Below are 19518 nucleotides of genomic sequence, written 5' to 3' on the forward strand. Positions count from 1 at the left end.
AGAGCAGGTTGAGAACTTCTGTTATTTGGGGAGCACAATCACTGACAATAAATATATCACAGATATTGGCAAAGCAAGCGTTCCAGAATAAAAGGAATTTCCTAACAGACAATCATATAAGCCCAGAAAGTAGGAAAAAGTTTGCCAAAACTTTTGTCTGGAGTGTCTTAACATACGGATGTGAAGCGTGGACTCTGGGAAAGGCAGAGGAAAAGAGTCTGAAAGCAATGGAAATGTGGATATGGAGAAGAATGATGAAAACAAGCTGGGTAGGTAGAAAAAGTAATGAACAGGTCATAAGACAAGTGAATGAGGACAGAACGCTGATAAATTATGTAGGAAGAAGAAAATAAAAAATGATAGGGCACATAATGAGACACAACCAGTTGCTAAGGAATGTATCTGAAGGAAAAGTTTTAGGGAAACAAACAAGAGGCAGGCCAAGAGCAACGTATTTTAATAACGTCAAAGAAGATATGGGGATAAAATCGTATGAAGAATTGAAGAGGATGACAGTGGAGAGAGGGATGTGCCCAAATCGACAAGGCATAGCCTTTCGCTTATGATGAGGTTGTCAGGTGTGGGTTCCACGACGTTTACAAAGTGTTGTAAGCAGTCAGTGAAAAGTGAAAGCTGCGTTCGACCAGACTGGTGACACTTTATCCTGTAGCAGTTGCACTGAGACGATTAAGTTCTTCCTTGTTGTCCTGAAATGTAATGGATGGAGGCACAAAGCAGCCTTTTGGGTTCGTACATGTAACAAAACTCATAGGAGCAATTCTGTCTGCTGAAGCCATTTTTGAGACACTCGTTTTTCCCTTTGAAACTTTTAACCCTGCTAGATGAACGCTGAACAACAGTGATTCCACTCTCGTCACAATAGAAAATTATGTGGTCAGGAAAATGCAGAGCTTTTGAGTCATCTTCCAATAGCTGGAAGAAAGTCTATTGAGTCAGCAGGACTCAGCAGGACCAGCCATACCTCTGAGGATGTCCAACGTAGTATTGGACAAAACATTAGGAATAGAAGTATTCCATGGACCACGGCCATATAATCCGGAAGTACCATCTGGTCGTGAAAGCCTTCATTGTATGATCTATTACCACGTTTGCAAAGCCCTTAGTTCTCGCTACAGAAACCTTCCTGGTACGTGGCCCCTTTAATACGACTTTGCACAATCCATACCACAACTGTTATTGGGACAGGAAACGGATTGGTATATCATGGCTGGTAGTCATATGTTGATTTACCACCTTGCACAATCCATAACATATCTGTTATTGGGACGGGAAACGGGATGGTGTACCATGGCTGGTAGTCATACACTGATTTACGACCTTTCACAATCCATACCACATCTGTTACTGGGAGGGGAAACAGTATGCTGTACCATGGCTGGTAGTCATACGTTGATTTACGACCTTGCACAATCCATACCACATCTATTATTGGGATGGGAAACGGGATGGCATACCATGGCTGGTGGTCATACGTTGATTTACGACCTTGCAGAATCCATACCACATCTGTTACTGGGAGGGCAAACAGGATGGCGTACCATGGCTGGTAGTCATAAGTTAATTTATGACCTTGCACAATCCATACCACATCTGTTACTGGGATGGGAAACAGGATGGCATACCATGGCTGGTGGTCATACGTTGATTTACGACCTTGCACAATCCATAATACATCTGTTATTGGGATGGGAAACGGGGTGGCGTATCATGGCTGGTGGTCATACTTTGATTTACACATAATTTATTAACTTAAGGTTCCTTCACATACTTCCCCACAATCTTCCGTACAATGCAGCAGTTACTTAGTATAAGTTCTTATTGAAACAAGACAGTTATCAGAACCCAATAAGTATAACCATGAAATGCATATGAAACTAGTTAAGAAACAAATAGCAAACACAGTATTGCCATGCCTTCGCCACACTTAACAAAAGCTTACAACTGTCAGTACAGTTCCTATCAGACTGGACCAGCCACTTAATTGCATTTGATTACTACACGGCCCAAACAACACTTGAAACTCACGTGATTAACCACAACACACTAGAACATGGATATGTAACAGAAGCAAGAAAGATTGCCTTGAAGCAAACCCAGATTACACTTTACGTGATTACACACTGTAACTTAAATAGAGATGTGACATTGACTCAACAAGCACTGTGGACTGTCTATTACTACAGAAACAAATCACTGCAATTAGCCGAAAATAACATGACAATCGATAGAGAGAATTTAATTACTTTACACCTGCTCTATTTGCTAACGTTTACTTAGTTACAGGTGTATCTTTATGTAACCCAAAAAAACATTTGTTTAAGCATCAGAAAATCACAATCAAATTACAAAACGCGTTTCACCCGCCCTGGCGTAAAGGAAAGATTTACTGAACTTTTGGTATGGGGTCTTTGCCCAAAGCAATCCAGCCGTGGCAGGGTTACGTAAACACAGCAGGACCTAGGCTGCGGGTTACACCTCACTCCCCGCCAAGGCTTTGGCACTTACAAATGGTTCAAATGGCTCTGAGCACTATGGGACTTGACATCTGAGGTCATCAGTCCCCTAGAACTACTTAAACCTAACTAACACACATCCATGCCCGAGGCAGGATTCGAACCTGCGATCGTAGCAGTCTCGCGGTTCCGGACTGAAGCGCCTAGAACCGCTCGGCCACGACGGCCGGCGTTTGTCGGCGTTGGCACTTACAGTACCTTTTGACGAACACAGGACAATTGCAACTCTGTGAAACACACACAAAAATACAGGGCAGAATCCTTGCACCGGACATATGTGCATCAGCCTACAAAATGTTCCGTCCACAGCAATCACTGTCCTTTAAATTGAAACCGTTTAAGGACGGTTCACCGATAATAGTAATATCACTTACGTGCAGTTTTCAATCAGTTAATACCCTCAATGATCAGTCAGAGAACAACCTGTGCAGTTATAGCTGAGACTTCACTGCGAAACCAACATCTAACCAGCTCACACGGAGTTCATCCACATACTTATCGTCTAACGGCTGTCTAAGTTCCACAGTCATCGTTCCTGTGAAACACAACTAGCTCTTTATTCACTTGAACTGCTGAGTGCTATTGACAAGGGATTTCAGATCGATTCCGTATTCCTGGATTTCCGGAAGGCGTTTGACACTTTACCACACAAGCGGCTCGTAGTTAAATTGCGTGCTTATGGAATATCGTCTCAGTTATGTGACTGGCTTTGCGAATTCCTGTCAGAGAGGTCACAGTTCGTAGAAATTGACGGAAAGTCATCGAGTAAAACAGAAGTGATTTCAGGCTTTCCCCAAGGTAGTGTTATAGGCCCTTTGCTGTTCCTTACCTACACTCCTGGAAATGGAAAAAAGAACACATTGACACCGGTGTGTCAGACCCACCATACTTGCTCCGGACACTGCGAGAGGGCTGTACAAGCAATGATCACACGCACGGCACAGCGGACACACCAGGAACCGCGGTGTTGGCCGTCGAATGGCGCTAGCTGCGCAGCATTTGTGCACCGCCGCCGTCAGTGTCAGCCAGTTTGCCGTGGCATACGGAGCTCCATCGCAGTCTTTAACACTGGTAGCATGCCGCGACAGCGTGGACGTGAACCGTATGTGCAGTTGACGGACTTTGAGCGAGGGCATATAGTGGGCATGCGGGAGGCCGGGTGGACGTACCGCCGAATTGCTCAACACGTGGGGCGTGAGGTCTCCACAGTACATCGATGTTGTCGCCAGTGGTCGGCGGAAGGTGCACGTGCCCGTCGACCTGGGACCGGACCGCAGCGACGCACGGATGCACGCCAAGACCGTAGGATCCTACGCAGTGCCGTAGGGGACCGCACCGCCACTTCCCAGCAAATTAGGGACACTGTTGCTCCTGGGGTATCGGCGAGGACCATTCGCAACCGTCTCCATGAAGCTGGGCTACGGTCCCGCACACCGTTAGGCCGTCTTCCGCTCACGCCCCAACATCGTGCAGCCCGCCTCCAGTGGTGTCGCGACAGGCGTGAATGGAGGGACGAATGGAGACGTGTCGTCTTCAGCGATGAGAGTCGCTTCTGCCTTGATGCCAATGATGGTCGTATGCGTGTTTGGCGCCGTGCAGGTGAGCGCCACAATCAGGACTGCATACGACCGAGGCACACAGGGCCAACACCCGGCATCATGGTGTGGGGAGCGATCTCCTACACTGGCCGTACACCACTGGTGATCGTCGAGGGGACACTGAATAGTGCACGGTACATCCAAACCGTCATCGAACCCATCGTTCTACCATTCCTAGACCGGCAAGGGAACTTGCTGTTCCAACAGGACAATGCACGTCCGCATGTATCCCGTGCCACCCAACGTGCTCTAGAAGGTGTAAGTCAACTACCCTGGCCAGCAAGATCTCCGGATCTGTCCCCCATTGAGCATGTTTGGGACTGGATGAAGCGTCGTCTCACGCGGTCTGCACGTCCAGCACGAACGCTGGTCCAACTGAGGCGCCAGGTGGAAATGGCATGGCAAGCCGTTCCACAGGACTACATCCAGCATCTCTACGATCGTCTCCATGGGAGAATAGCAGCCTGCATTGCTGCGAAAGGTGGATATACACTGTACTAGTGCCGACATTGTGCATGCTCTGTTGCCTGTGTCTATGTGCCTGTGGTTCTGTCAGTGTGATCATGTGATGTATCTGACCCCAGGAATGTGTCAATAAAGTTTCCCCTTCCTGGGACAATGAATTCACGGTGTTCTTATTTCAATTTCCAGGAGTGTATATAAACGATTTGGGAGACAATCTGAGCAGCTGTCTTCGGTTGTTTGCAGATGGCGCTGTCATTTATCGATTAATAAAGTCATCAGAAGATCAAAACAAACTGCAAGACGATTTTAAAAAAATATCTGAATGGTGCGAAAAGTGGCAGTTGACCCTAAATAACGAAAAGTGTGAGGTCATCCACATGAGTATTAAAAGGAACTCGTTAAATTCAACTAAATAGCTACGTATTACAATTACGAACAACTTAAATTGGAAGTAACACATAGAAAATGTTGTGGGGAAGGCTATCCAAAGGCTGCGTTTTATTGGCAGGACACATAGAAAATGTAACAGACCTACTAAGGAGACTGCCTACACTACGCTTGTCCGTCCTCTTTTAGAATACTGCTGCGCGGTGTGGGATCCTTAACAAATAGGACTGATGGAGTACATCGGAAAAGTTCAAAGAAAGGCAGCACGTTTTGTATTATCGCGAAATATGGGAGAGAGTGTCACAGAAATGATACAGGATTTGGGCTGGAAATCATTAAGAGAAAGGCGTTTTTCGATTGCGACGGAATCTTCTCACGAAATTCCAATCACCAACTTTCTCCTCCGAATGCGAAAATATTTTGTTGACACCGACCTACTTAGGGTGGAACGATCACCACGATAACATAAGGGAAATCAGAGCTCGTACGGAAACATATAGGCGTTCATTCTTTCCGCGCGCTATACGAGATTGGAATAATAGAGAATTGAGAAGGTGGTTCGATGAACCCTCTGCCAGGCACTTAAACGTGATTTGCAGAGTATCCACGTAGATGTAGTGAGTGAAACGCCTCTTAACACGTCGCTCAGCCACATACACTAACGGCCAACTTACTTGACGTTTGCACACAGCACAACTCAGCAGCTCAAGCAGCTTAACCACTTTACTCCAGGGGCCTTTCCCTCGATAGAAATCACGGAACTTGGACCTCCAAGCTGCCCAAAAACACAGACTTGCCGACCAATACAACTCCGCGGCATACAATGCTAATAGGGCACACCCAGTCGCAGTCGACACTCCTTTCTCCGGAGACGTCAGAAGTCTCTCAGTGTTTTTGTATCGAAAGCTGACGGCCGAATCTTGAAGCTCGCCAACCCGGAAGAAAACCACACGATATCCAAAGTTCACATACAACCTCCAAAATCGATCGCAACGATATAACGAGCGTACTCGGTGCTGGCGTCGGTTCGCGACGGCTCACTTCCCTCATGTCTGAAATCTCAATTCAGACTGTCGTTTCGGAAACCCTCTCAGTCATGTTTTATCCACATAAGACTTATCCCCCATCGAAAATATTTGGCAATTCTTTTGTGCTCTGCGAGTCGAAATGCTGGAGATTTGAAATCTCTAGCTCCAAGTCCATACCACCTGTGGTCCATATTTCTGCAGTGCCACTGCGAAATCCTCTTCTGTTCGTGCTGGAAGTATAGGCTTTCTGCCAGTGTTCAAGTACTTCATTCATTTCTTGTTCACTGTAATTCCTCACGTAGTCTTGTAAAGTTGATGGAGGTAAACTGAAGCTTTTGCCGGCTTTTAAGTGGCCAATTTCCTTTCTGAGGTCTGGGGTTGATCTGTTATTCTGTTATTCTGCGCAACGGATTAATCTGAGGTGTACCCTTTACCCTGTGGCTCCTGCAAGATGCAATTTCCACCCCCACACTACTACAGAAGTCAGACAGACGCTGTTAACGTTCAAAAGAGAAATGCCTGAAAAACTTTCAGCAATAAATATCTTCTGGAACAGAAGCAAGAAAGATTGCCGTGAAGCAAACCCAGATTACACTTTACGTGATTACACACTGTAACTTAAATAGAGATGTGACATTGACTCAACAAGCACTGTAAGGAAATGACACAGAAATTCACAAAATTTCTTACGTAACTAGTGGGGTACATGGGTACTGGAGTAGTGCTAGTTAGTGTAAGAAAAACATGAAACTAACGAAAGTTATTATTTATTTTGCAAAAATTCTGAGAGCTCACAATGGCACTTTTAGCTATGAATTGAAAAGTTATATCCTGGTTCTTTTCGGAATGTGAAGTTACCTCTCAAGGATAGGATTCGCTAAGGAAATTTCTATACAAAGTTTAAGATGGTTGTTGACATGGCAGAATGGCTGAGAGGCGCGCCTACTCAACTTGAATAATTATCCTTTAGAATGTTGCTAGGTACGGTCAAGGCTGTCGCGTGTGAAATGCAGTGAAGTGTACCGTTGTGGAGGAAATATGGGGCTGTAGCGCACAATACCGTAATCTGCGATGACTGCTGTCTGCGCCGCTCGCTGCTGACAAATAAGATAACTCTCGTTCTATCTGGATTGACCTTCGCCAATCAAACTCTGCCTATGCCTTGATGAAGTCAAGGACTCCTATTCGCCCCTAGTCTAACTACTGGTGTGGTACACTGGTCAGATAACCAGTCCACCGCGATGCCACTCAAAATTCGCTCACAGGCGTTTAACTATAACTCTGTCCGTTCACACCGCACAATAAGTGTGTCGGCCAATACAGTGAACAACGCTTAATTGCACGGACTCAATATAGAGTCACACTTCGATTCGCTCTCGACAGAGGTGCTCTCCCAGTGAAGTACTGAGGAGAGACTTGTTCCTCGCTCCAAGAGCGACAACGGAACGGCGCCTCTCCACGCCAGACGTGAAGGGGTACATCTTTCGGTCTCTTCCATTATTCCTTCAGTTCTAGGCGTCAGAAATATCGTCTGCCAATCAGCATTGCTCTTCTAAAATGGGAGAAAAATGTTTTGTTTAAGGCGACCAATCCGGAAACCTGTAGCATTGGCATTTGGCGTTTGCTGTCTCCCTGTGCTTTCAGACAGTCGTTCTTCCTGCGAACCATACGCGACTGGAACAGAAAAGGGAGGTAATGACAGTGGCACGTAAAGTGACCTCTGCCACACACCGTTGGGTGGCTTGCGGAGTATAAATGTAGATGTACATGTAGATTTGCATGAAAGTAACATGTATTTTGAGAGAATATTGACCGATAAAGTATTTTTTTATACAATCATTCACAGTAACAACCTAACCGCTAACCATATTTCTCAGAAAAGGAAAATAGTCTATTATGAACTCACTTTCCAACCGGATTCTTTAGTAACACAATCACTAAATACAAAGCTAAAACCGCTAAATATGTTTAAAGTAACAATATATAGGTGGACATAAATCACAGCTCACGGATCGACAGAGCCACACCGGAATCCAAAACCTCTCGGTACAGTTGTCGTAAAATCGGTGGGAGGACCGTTTGGTAACAGGTCTCAGAAGCTTACTGAATAGGATATTTGGATAAAGAACCGAAAATGACGTCACTACCAAGACGAACCTACTACACTGATCGGTATGAATAGGGGCCCTGGTCGAGGAACATTAGCATGTGGAACCAGAACACTTGCGGAGTGTAAACTGCCTGTGCACTGGCCCCACTTTTGTTTTTATGCATCTGCAATAATAGTAATGAAAATAATGTAAACTACTTGCAGGTTATGTAAACATTATTGTATGCTTCAAGTTGCTGCAGTGAACCAATTTATGCTAATCATTTGCATGTCATGTAAACTTTACTCGCATAAATAAAAAGAAAGACATATGTCCATACGTACTTTTGCTTTCTCATAGGAGCAGCTTGTGCGGAGGCCATTAATTTTCTTCTTAATGTCGTCAGCCATGCACCTAGGCAGTACGTCACGGCTAATAACCTCCGAAATACGTTCTTTGATATTCTGAAGAACAGCAAGACCACCTACAATAAATCAGACCTTAAGGCAGATATCGATAGTTAACAATATGGCGGCAATCGTGGGGGAAACAAACCAATGTGGTTGTGTTTCCCTAACGTGTGTGTGTAACATTGTATACGTGACGTTCAAGAGAAGAGAAAGCATTTATTACTCCCTATTATTTATGCTACATGCTGTGAATGTCGTCACAAGTGCTACGCTAGTATTTATTTTCTGCATTCTCTAGTAAGTTCAGCATAATTTATTGTGTAAACTGTTCTTGCGATGGGTCATAGCTGTTGTGTACAAGGATCTAAATCCAATTATGGCAAAACATACGATACTTCAACATTAAAGTTTCCCAAAGAAACAGCATTGAGGAACAAATGGATTAAACTAATTCATAGAGATAATTTTTTAGTGAACGATAAAACTGTGGTATGCATTAAGCATTTGAACATAAGTTTGTGGTTAGGGAAGACATTTTTCCTGTGGAAAATAGTGAACGCATACATGTGGCACAAAAAATACCAAAACTAACAAATGATGCAATTCCAACTGTCTTTCCTAATCAACCTTCTTACCACACGGTACCAGTTCCTAAGGAAAGGAAGAATCCTGAAGATCGTGTTCAACAGCTACTGGAACGTGATGAATGTAGTTTCAGTAATTGGTGCGAAAATGACAGTATATCTGAGTTTCAGCATTTTAAAAGCGAAGTGCAGAAAATGAATGTTTATCCATTTACACTTTTAGTAAAGGATGACTACGTGTCTTTCATTCAATTAAAGGCTGATTCAGTCATTGATGTGCCATTAATTTCGGTGTGCTTTAAGATATCAAGTTCCTTGGAAGTAAAAGTGTTTCACAAAAATGTGTGTCTGCCTACAGAAACCTTGAAATGCATATTGCAGTCTGGGGAGGAACAGAACTTGAAATGTGAGAAATGGACGAAATTTGTCAATCTGGTGAGTCACCTAAATGGTTTAACAGATAGCTCTATTGGTACCACTGACAAGATTATAATTGTAGTCTGTGTTCTTAAACAAGCACTGAAAGCTGGTAGTGATTTTGACGCTGAAACAGCACATAAAATAGAATTTGTTTTGTAGCAATTACAACTTGCAATAACAAAGCAAAGTAGATATTCTCCTGAGCTTTTGATATGGGCAGCAACCATTTGCTTTTCATTTCCTGATGCCTGCCATCACTTGAGAAAAACAAATGTGTTAAAATTACCTCATCCTGTCTATTTAAGGCAGTTTCTATGCAAAATGGGTCCAAATAAACCTTGTATTGGTCCATTACAGATAGCTTTTTACAGGGAAAAAAATAAATTTCTTCAGGAAAATGACAAGGTGATTTCAGTTATGCCAGATGAAGTTTATGTTAACTCAAAATTCTCTTATAAGACAGGAAAGATACTTGGTGTTTGCTGAGAATACTTCAGATACTACAACAGCAGGTACAATGCAGGTTTTCATGCCATCATCTTTACATTATGATTATAAAGAAGTAATAGCTCTCTTTCCTGTAAAAATGTTAATTCTAATACACTACTGAAAATGACAATTGATGTATTAAAGTTAATACATGAGCTTGGATATGATGTAGTATACCTGGTAACAGTAACCATAGCATTAATAGGAAAATGTATCAGCTTATGTGCAGTGTTACTTTACAGCTGTGTGTAACAAATCCAATTGCTCCATCCTAATTTCTCTTTCTTCTGTTTGACAGTGTGCACTTGCTTACGTGTATCAGAAATAACTGGTTGAATGGAAAAAATTAATCATTCATAATGCCAAATATTGAGGATACATTTGCTTTCATCAATATCTTTATACACAGTGATGAAGGGAATGCTGCATGTGAATATGTCAGTGAAGCAAAATTTTGAGATTTGAGGATCCTGTTTTATTCTGAGAGAAATAAACTGTTGAAACTTGCCCCAAAAGTAGTGAGAAAGGCAGTATATCCAACTTCTACTGAGAGACAGAATGTTACCCTTGCTCTCAGTAGTTTTGATTCTAAAAATTTGGCAGCACTAGGAATGAATAGTGCCATCAGAAGTCTCAAACACCTGACTAGGTGATTGAGATTTCTAATGGCACTATTCAGTTTTTAAAATTAATCATTAAATGGTGGACAGTTTCTAATGTGCAGCATCCCATGGAAGGCAAATACACATCAGATGCCAATGCTAGCCCAATCACTGGACCTACTGACTCCAAACTTTTGTCTCTTGAAAATTTGAAAACATATGTTGACATCTGGCATGCACTGCCTACTCATGGAAAAACTAACCAATGAAACACACTTGCAACAACAGTTCAGTTATGTAGATATATTTTTAACACTTACAAATGGTCCTACATTCTTACAGCAAAATTACACACTGATGCTTTAGAAGCAAGATTTGGAACTTATAGAAGGCTAAGTGGCAGCACATATAATGTTTCAGTCGAGCAAATCTTGGAATCTGAGAGGAAACTCAAAGTAATAAGTCTGCTAAAGTTCAGATCTACTAAACATGGTGAATTTACTTTAAATGATTTTGCAGCAAAAGTAAATCACAGTATAAAACACCAAATGTATGAAAATTTAGATAAATTAGAACCTGCTCTAGAGGAACTAGGAAACATTCCCCTGATGGATGAAGATTTGAAAGTCTTGGTTTGTATTGTTAGCTACACCAACAAAACAGTGCTTTAAAAGCTGCAAAAAAAGGTGGAAAATGTTCAGGTTGTGAAGAAATGTTACAGACAGAGGATGAAATTTTGTTGCAGTGTGAAGCCAAAGAACTCCTTTCCTATTTCCACCAACTTAATCGTGGGGTTAGAGTATCCTTCTTCTATAATGGTTTCCTTGTGTTGCAATATATACAAACTTTTTCAAGTTCCGATTAGCAGTACATATGAATCAGAATTTCCCAAATTTGAAAATCAAAGAGATGCTCTACTTGCCTTAGGAACTGAATTGTGTGAAAATAAATTACAGTAGAACCCCTCTAATCCGACCTTGGATGGTCCGTCACTCTGGTTAGTGCGACCATGCTGAGGCCTGTGCCTACTTGTCACTGACTGGACGCCTGTCGGGTGTCTATCGTTGTGCATATTGCTATACTCTACGTTATTGTGCAGTTTTATCCTTTGTTGGGATTCAAAAGCGTCGTTGTTTGCTTTATTCCGTGTTCTCTACAGTACTTATTACTGTAGATTCATTGTGAGTACAGTTGTTTGTTTTTCAACATGTCTGGATTCAAACGTAAACACGTAACTCTTTCACTAAATGAAAAATTAGTAGTGCTACAAAGACTGGACGAAGGAGAATCGCTCCAAAAAACTGCAAAGGAACTGAATGTGGGTGTTATGACAATTAAGGATTGGACGAAGAATCGGAAAGACATTGAATCCTATACAGTTACGATTGATGGTGAAAACACTCTGAAGAATCGCAAAACATTAAAAAAGCCTGAACTCGAACTGCTTGATAACGCATTGTGGATGCAGTTTTGTCAAGAAAGAAGGAAAGGAACTCCAATATCTGGGCCAATTCTCAAAGAATAAGCGGTAGCTTTGCATAAAAAATGGAAGCCGAAACTAAATTTGCTGCCAGTGAAGGCTGGATTGATCGTTGGAAAACTCGTCATGGTGTCCGATTTGTTTCTATTTCCGGTGAAAAACTATCTGCCGATGCCGCAGCTGCTAAGGAGTTTTCTGTTAGGTTTCCAGAAATTGTAGAAGAAAATGAACTGTTACCCTGTCAACTGTATAACATCGACGAGACGGGGCTGAACTGTAAAATGTTGCCAACAAAAACGCTCGCAGCTAGGAACGAATCTTGTAAAAGATAGAATAACAGTCATTCCTTGTAGCGACGCAGATGGTACTCATAAGCTCCCCTTGTTCGTCATTGTCAAATCCAAGAAGGCAAGTGCATTCAAAAATATAAACTTATCTTCCTTGCCGGTTTATTACCGCAATCAAAAATCTGCTTGGATGGACTGCAACCTTTTTTAAATCCTGGTTTTTCGATGAGTTTGTGTCATCGGTCCAAAAACACTTAAGCAAAAAAATCTGCCTGTTCGTGCTCTACTGCTGTTGGATAACGCACCATCACAACCATCTGAGGAAGATTTGGTGAAAGGGGAGATAAAAGGTCTCTTTCTGCTTCCTAATGTGACGTCACTCATCCAACCAATGGATCAGGGCGTTATCGAATGGTTAAAAAGGCGATATCGCAGAAAGTATATCAGCTCAATCTTGGAAAAATCTGAAGCGGGTCATAACTTATTTGAGGCAATGAGCCGGCAGGTGTGGCCGAGCGGTTCTAGGCGCTTCAGTCTGGAACTGCGCGACCGCTACGGTCGCAGGTTCGAATTCTGCCTCGGGCATGGATGTGTGTGATGTCCTTAGGTTAGTTAGGTTTAAGTAGTTCTAGTTCTAGGGGACTGATGACCTGAGATAAAACCAATACATATTATAGTGTGTGTAGGCTTTTTTAGTTAATATGTTGTTTAGCATTGTGTAAAAACATCTTTTTATATTACTGTAGACGTCTTTTAGTTCTTAAATCGTTTAATTTTTTGTACAAAATGTGTTTTTATATTTTTTGCAATAAATATTAGATTTTTCGGATAATCCGACCTTTTTTTCGTTCCGACCATGGTCCCGGTCCCAAAGGCGACGGATTAGAGGGGATCTACAGTAGTAACCTCAGTGATGTGTGCAAATGTGGCATTCCTTTAAAGAAAATAATCAAGGAAAGTATTAAAGTGCTTTCAAATATTTTTATTAATAATTATACAAAACTCTTAAATGATAAGCGTATTTCAAAGGAAATCACTCGAACATTAGTAAAACGTAAAAGAGGAACTCATGAAGACATTGCAGCAAAAATAACAAAATGCAGAGTGGCCAAGCTGAGCAGGAAATAAATTCAACAGGTACTCAAAATCAAACCACTTCTAGCATATTACATAATGACAGTGACTAGAATTAACTGCATGTTGTTTAATACACTTTTTAGCTTTAGTTGCACCCTTCACTTATTATTGCTATGTAGCATCTGTTTTGTAAATTATTATTAGTGTCCAAATATGCCATTTGCATGTTTTGTGTAGTAGTTGTTTGGATTAGATTTTGGGTTGCAACTCCAAATTTTATTTCATATAGTATTTATTACGTAATTTGTGAATTTAGTACAACTTGTTATTTAAGTTTGAATATAGAAAAATACATAACAATACGACATTTCAATTTAGAATCTACTTTCCATTCATGTAGTTTGTAAATAATTCGTATTAGGGTACCGCTGAAATACTTGGCCCTTCGACCATAGATACTAATAGACTGGGCAAGCAGTGCAGCGGCTATACGTCTGGCGTGGCTGCAACATAGAATCACGTGACTGTTGGCAGAACGTCGGCGGGAGTTCAAGGCAGCATTCTGATTCCTGATTTCACTTCCAGTATTTCTCAGTGGATTTCCTGCTAGCTTCACCACATTAAATGTAGCTTATGTAAACACAGCTAGAAGTGATAAATTGTTGCGTAACCACTGTACAAATTTAGTTTTACAGCCATTACTTCACAATGAACTTTGTGAACTGCTGAAACACTTTCGATGTTCGGCAATATATTCGCCGTGAATATTTCAGTGTTACCAATTATGAGATGCATTCTCTACTAACAATACGCGTTATGCACTGCATAAAATGTAAATATCGCGTGTGTGTGTTTTAGTGCCTTGGTTGTAGAAAGTGTTATAGACTTCATAAATCGGCATAAACAACGAAACCTGTAACGTAAACACACGTGTTCACATCGAATGTAACGAACTCAATTGTGTCGTTCACCCACAAAACGTAAAGCAGTTTCATTTGAAAGCTCTTTTTTGGTTTAAACAGTTTGTTTCGTAGATGTATCAAATAAGATAGAATTTATATCTACAAAATCAGTACCTACTTACATGAATACTTGTTCCACAGATCATGAATACGATACTTCGCAATGGTGTGTCAGTTGAATGAAAGGTAGACCTGTCTTTACGTGACAATTCTTCCAATCACTTATTTATATCTAAAAAATCGTATACTGAGTAGGAGCTGTCATTCATAGATTCTTTTAGTTTGACTTTGAATGCGGGTTGGCTATCTGTCAGGCTTTTAATGCTTTTTGGTAAATGACCAAAGATTTTTGTAGCAGCATATTATTTATCCCATACATTACAGCTTATTATCTGGAAACTAACACAGGCCATACAACTACCTTTTTTCAAATGGTATTCAGTATCTGTTTCTGATATACGTATGTTTTGTAACTGGGAAGTACAAAATAAAACTAAACCCTGATGAGAAAGGAAACCCCTAACTTGTTTTTGCAAATTATTATTTATTATTTAAAATAATACCAGCATAATTCACCCCTTTTTGTACCAAAGTCAGATTTAATCCAGGATAGTAAAAATCATCCTTTCTTCTTGTGTAGTAGCAATGCACATTGCCATTGCTTTTGGAGTGGGAAGGGTTATTGGCAAAAAATATCTCACACACACAATATATATATATATATATATATATATATATATCCTTGCAATTCTAGACACTAACATGAAATTCCAACTATCTGTTTAAACTGGCACAGCCCAAATTGCAAACAATTAAGTTATTCTTTCTCCTGCAAAGTATGTTAAGAGTTCTATTCTTAACTGTCTATGGCAATCTGTTACTAGACTAGGAATATCACATCTTGAATGACAAATTTTTCATAAAACATTTATTTTGCAACACAATACAGTATTTACAACAAACTCAGCACTGAACCAATTTCTATTTTTTTTTAAAGTAGACTAACACCACACACGATCCATTTAGTGTCCCTTAAATAATATTGTTTTTGTAAGCAAGCTCCTTACACATCCTTTCTGAAAGGTTTCTGTTACAGTCTTCCCCAAATGGTGATTTCTGATCTTGAAATACTCAAATAAAATGGATTTTATAAGAGTTGTACGATGGTTTTCTGTGGGGTCAATGCTCATTATATGTTCATTGATAGATGTAAATATATTGCTGTCAATTTCTGCCATAGCAGATGACAAGAGCACAAGCATTACAGTTTTTTTTTTTTTTGTCAGCATACCCTTTGCCTGCTGCAAACGATAGGCTTGTTCTGCTACTTTACACATTTGAACAACATCCCTGGAAGGTGTTACTAAACCTCCCATATTCTTTCTCGTCAGGAGTTCATTTTCGCTTTCTAATAAGCCATATAAAGAATTTGCACATTCAGTACAATATATGGTTTTCTTCAACTTACATACTATAAATCCTGCAATGTACACAACAACATTTGTCACATACTTTGACAGTTGTTTGAAACAAATAGAAGGGATACTGTAACAGTGATCATGAGACACGTTTTCAACATCAGGAATTTCAGCTCGGAAATTTATACATGAAACAAATGGGTTTGTTTGTACTTTACCCAGTGCTGAAGATACATTCAGAATAGAACACTCTTCAGTGTCTAAACAAGTTCCAAACTCTGAACCCCTTACTTGCTGATGTATAAGTAACCTTTTGTAAGCAGCTTTGAACTGAGTGGCTGTAGGGTTATTGTTATCACCACCATACCTCCTGATTGAACTAAAAAATGTCTCGATGTGATCTTGTAACAACTTGTGTGTCAGTAACAATTTAAGTTGTGGATTAGGACTGCGTATCAGAGAATTGTACAATCTTTTGAGACTTTGAATTGACACAATAAAACCAAGGAAACCAGTCTTTCTGTTTGTAAACAAAACAGAGGGGCCATTTGTATCCAGTCTTAAATTCTTTACATATTCTTCAGCTTCATCCAGAAAAGACAAAATGTGGCTAGCAGTCTGCAATGACAGAGGTGCTTTATAACCTTTCGCTAACAGGTTTCTACTGTTGAAGCAATCAAAAACATTGTTCATAATCCTTATGAACCTAACTGTTGGATCACAGTCTTTAAAACCGTCTAGCTGCAAATCTTTGCCAAGAAATTCAAGGGCATTAGCTAAACTATTACTCAATGTCTGTGCAGCAATTCTGCCATTCATCTTATGGCGATACCACTCAACATGCTTCATTCTTACTTTTGTAGCAAGATGAAGTGTCTCCACACATTGCAAATCATGTAACTTGAGTACATAATCCCATTTAATAGGATTTCTATCGCCATCAAAAATTGTGCCCTTACCAGCTAAGGTATTACGTACTAACTTTAGCATGTGACATGGGTCAAGGAAAATACATATTTCATCATTACACAATGGGTGCTTAAAGAAAGATTTTATGTTAGGTAAAGAAAAAGAAGCACCTAGCTTTTCTATCATTGCAGTATTTACATGTGGTCCATCAAAAGTTACTGATATCACCTCAAGACCAGCATCAAAAGTAAACTTTAGAGCCTCATTCAATAGGTTAGATTTTTCTACTGCAGTTTGTTTATTGACTAGAAAGCAACCAATTGGCAGTTTCCAGGCACTATTAACAGCAGTTACCATAAATGTTAGTGCCTCGTTTGCAACAGGAAGGTTATCATCATCAAGCTCTGCCCCATAATCTACATATCCAACAAATTTATTTTGACGAAATTCAATGTGTTTCCTTATTGCAATTTCGTCAAATGACATAGCACACAGCAATTTCTTGCCCTTGTTCATAAGCTCTTGACTCTTTATTCTGAGAGCAACTGCTGCTTCTTTGCTGAAACCTGGATTTTCATCAATCACAGTATACCACCTTCTCAGTGTCCGTGGATGTGGCAGAGATGTATTGAAATTTCTCCTTACGTAACTGTAAGCCTTGCTGCTGTAGAAATTAAGAGTTAAAGCAAAGGTCCGAAGAGTTGCTGGGTACTTTTCTCTTGTTTGACCTCTGCTGGCACGCTTTAACAACTCTGAGGTACCTGGTGGCAGCATCTGAAAGCAATATGATACTCTCAGTAAAGAACTGCAAGAGTTAGGCTACAAACTGTCATTCACTCAACATGTTCTGAATATCACATCATGCAGAAGACTCTACATTGATAAGGAATGAGAAAACAACACATAATTAGCAGTTACAAACTAAATTTGTGCATAGAAGGAACAAAATATCATAACTGTTTCTACTATTTGTGCTCATGTATGGTAGATCTAACATAGTTAAGTTTCCAAGAGTGTCTCCACTTTAATAAAAGTTACTGCTTTCTCATTTATATTAAATTATGGTGCTTTCTCCTACTTTATTTTATCCATTGTGGTTATTGAACACCACAACTGTTTTTGTAAATTACACTGTAGGAAATAATGCAACCAGTCACAACTTTCTTTTAGTAGTGATTTGTATTGCACCATTACTAGTTTTGAGTCTGAGCCCATTGTCAGATGGTAGCACTGATTTCTTGCAAGTTTTATGTATGTGTCCCAAACTACAACAAAGTTCTAAGAGACGAAATGTAAAAGAGAGAATTTAATGAAGTAAGTGCAATGTGTACAGTCTATATACAATCTCTTCTATATACCTTTCAAGAAATATGTAATTTCAAAATTTTAGGACACACACGTAAAACTGCAAGGAATTAGTGGTATTGGATGGCAATGGGTTCCAGGCCGAAACTAGCAATGTTACAATAACAATCACTTCTAAGAAACTTGTGGCTAGTTGCAGTACTTTCCACAGTGTAATTTTATCCTATTATTTACATGAACATGTTGATATTTTTCAAAACAATGCCTACATTTGTGTGAATAGAGACTTTCTTACAATCAACTATGCCACTTGTCATGGAACCATAAGACAGGTACAATACTAGAATCTACGCCACCTGATATTTATAATAAGAATGGAAATTTGGTATGTCTTTAATGTCATACGTCAAGAAATTATATTTATAATAAGAATGGCAATTTGGTATGTCTTTAATGTCATATGTCAAGAAATTATAAGTATAGCTTGGAGTACATAGTTCTATCTTACCTTCAGCAAATTACCCATGGATTCACTTATAAGATTATTCTTTTGAAGGTCACTTATTAATGGTTCCAAATTTAAAATTTTCTTCCTCATCCTGTGGGCTGATCGCTGCAAATTACTTATTTTCTGGCTTTCTTCTTCAGCTGCTTTTTTGCAACACTTGCCATTTTACTAGCTATGCCAGGAACAGCCAAGTCATCTTCCTTAAAATCTCCTATGTATCTAAAACATTTGCTTGTCCCAGCTTTTACTTCAGAAGCTTGTATAGCGGCTGCAAACAAAATACCAGTCCACTGAACGAAAATGTACATGAAAGAATTTCCCCTCAGTCTAAAGCATAATACGACAATGTTACTTTAAAAAACGCTGTTACATTTTTACAGCCACTGATTAACACTCTCCTTCTTACGTTAACATATTAACACAAAGTAGATATCTAGACTTACGAGAATTATGGGAAGTTTCTGCACATGACATTTCGACTAATGAATCTCTCTTAGTCGGAGGTTTACGAAGCTTGGGTCTCTTTGCTTGCAGATGATCAGGGAAATCGAATTTTGTTGGCACGGCGTCACTGTGAAGCCAATTCCCACCAATCTTTTCTTTGTCGAAACAGTTTTCTTCAAAGTGCTTCGAACAGATGCGTGTGTGCGCAGTAGGCTTGAAATCTTTTCGTTTCACTGCCTGTATCCACATCTGCCCTTCATCCTTTGGAAACCTATACGAAAGAGAAAAAGCAGGTTTGTAGCTTACCATTTGAAGAAATATATACGATTGCAATGTGCGCCTGGAAACACACACAGCACTTCAAACCGCCAATTTACGTAACTGTGGCGTTCTGGGTAAGGATATGATACACACAATAGTTTATCAGTATTCAAGAAATGCCGCTAAATTAAACTAATAATACTTACACGTGAAATTTGATGTTACTTCCCTTTACAAAACGCTCGGTACAACCATAAGCA

At 40.2% G+C, this 19518-nt stretch overlaps 1 long non-coding RNA gene across 1 annotated transcript; it reads right to left on the minus strand.

Moving 5' to 3' along the window:
* Positions 1–17391: 17391 nt before the first annotated feature.
* LOC126212966 (uncharacterized) lies at positions 17392–19132 on the minus strand. The gene is made up of 3 exons (XR_007541016.1): positions 18997–19132; positions 18554–18821; positions 17392–17514 (listed from the first exon to the last, which is right to left on the minus strand). It is a non-coding gene; the product is annotated as an uncharacterized LOC126212966 (long non-coding RNA).
* Between the last annotated feature and the right edge of the window lie 386 nt (positions 19133–19518).

The sequence above is a fragment of the Schistocerca nitens genome, chromosome 11 (genome assembly GCF_023898315.1).
Source record: "Schistocerca nitens isolate TAMUIC-IGC-003100 chromosome 11, iqSchNite1.1, whole genome shotgun sequence".
Classification (NCBI taxonomy): domain Eukaryota; kingdom Metazoa; phylum Arthropoda; class Insecta; order Orthoptera; family Acrididae; genus Schistocerca; species Schistocerca nitens.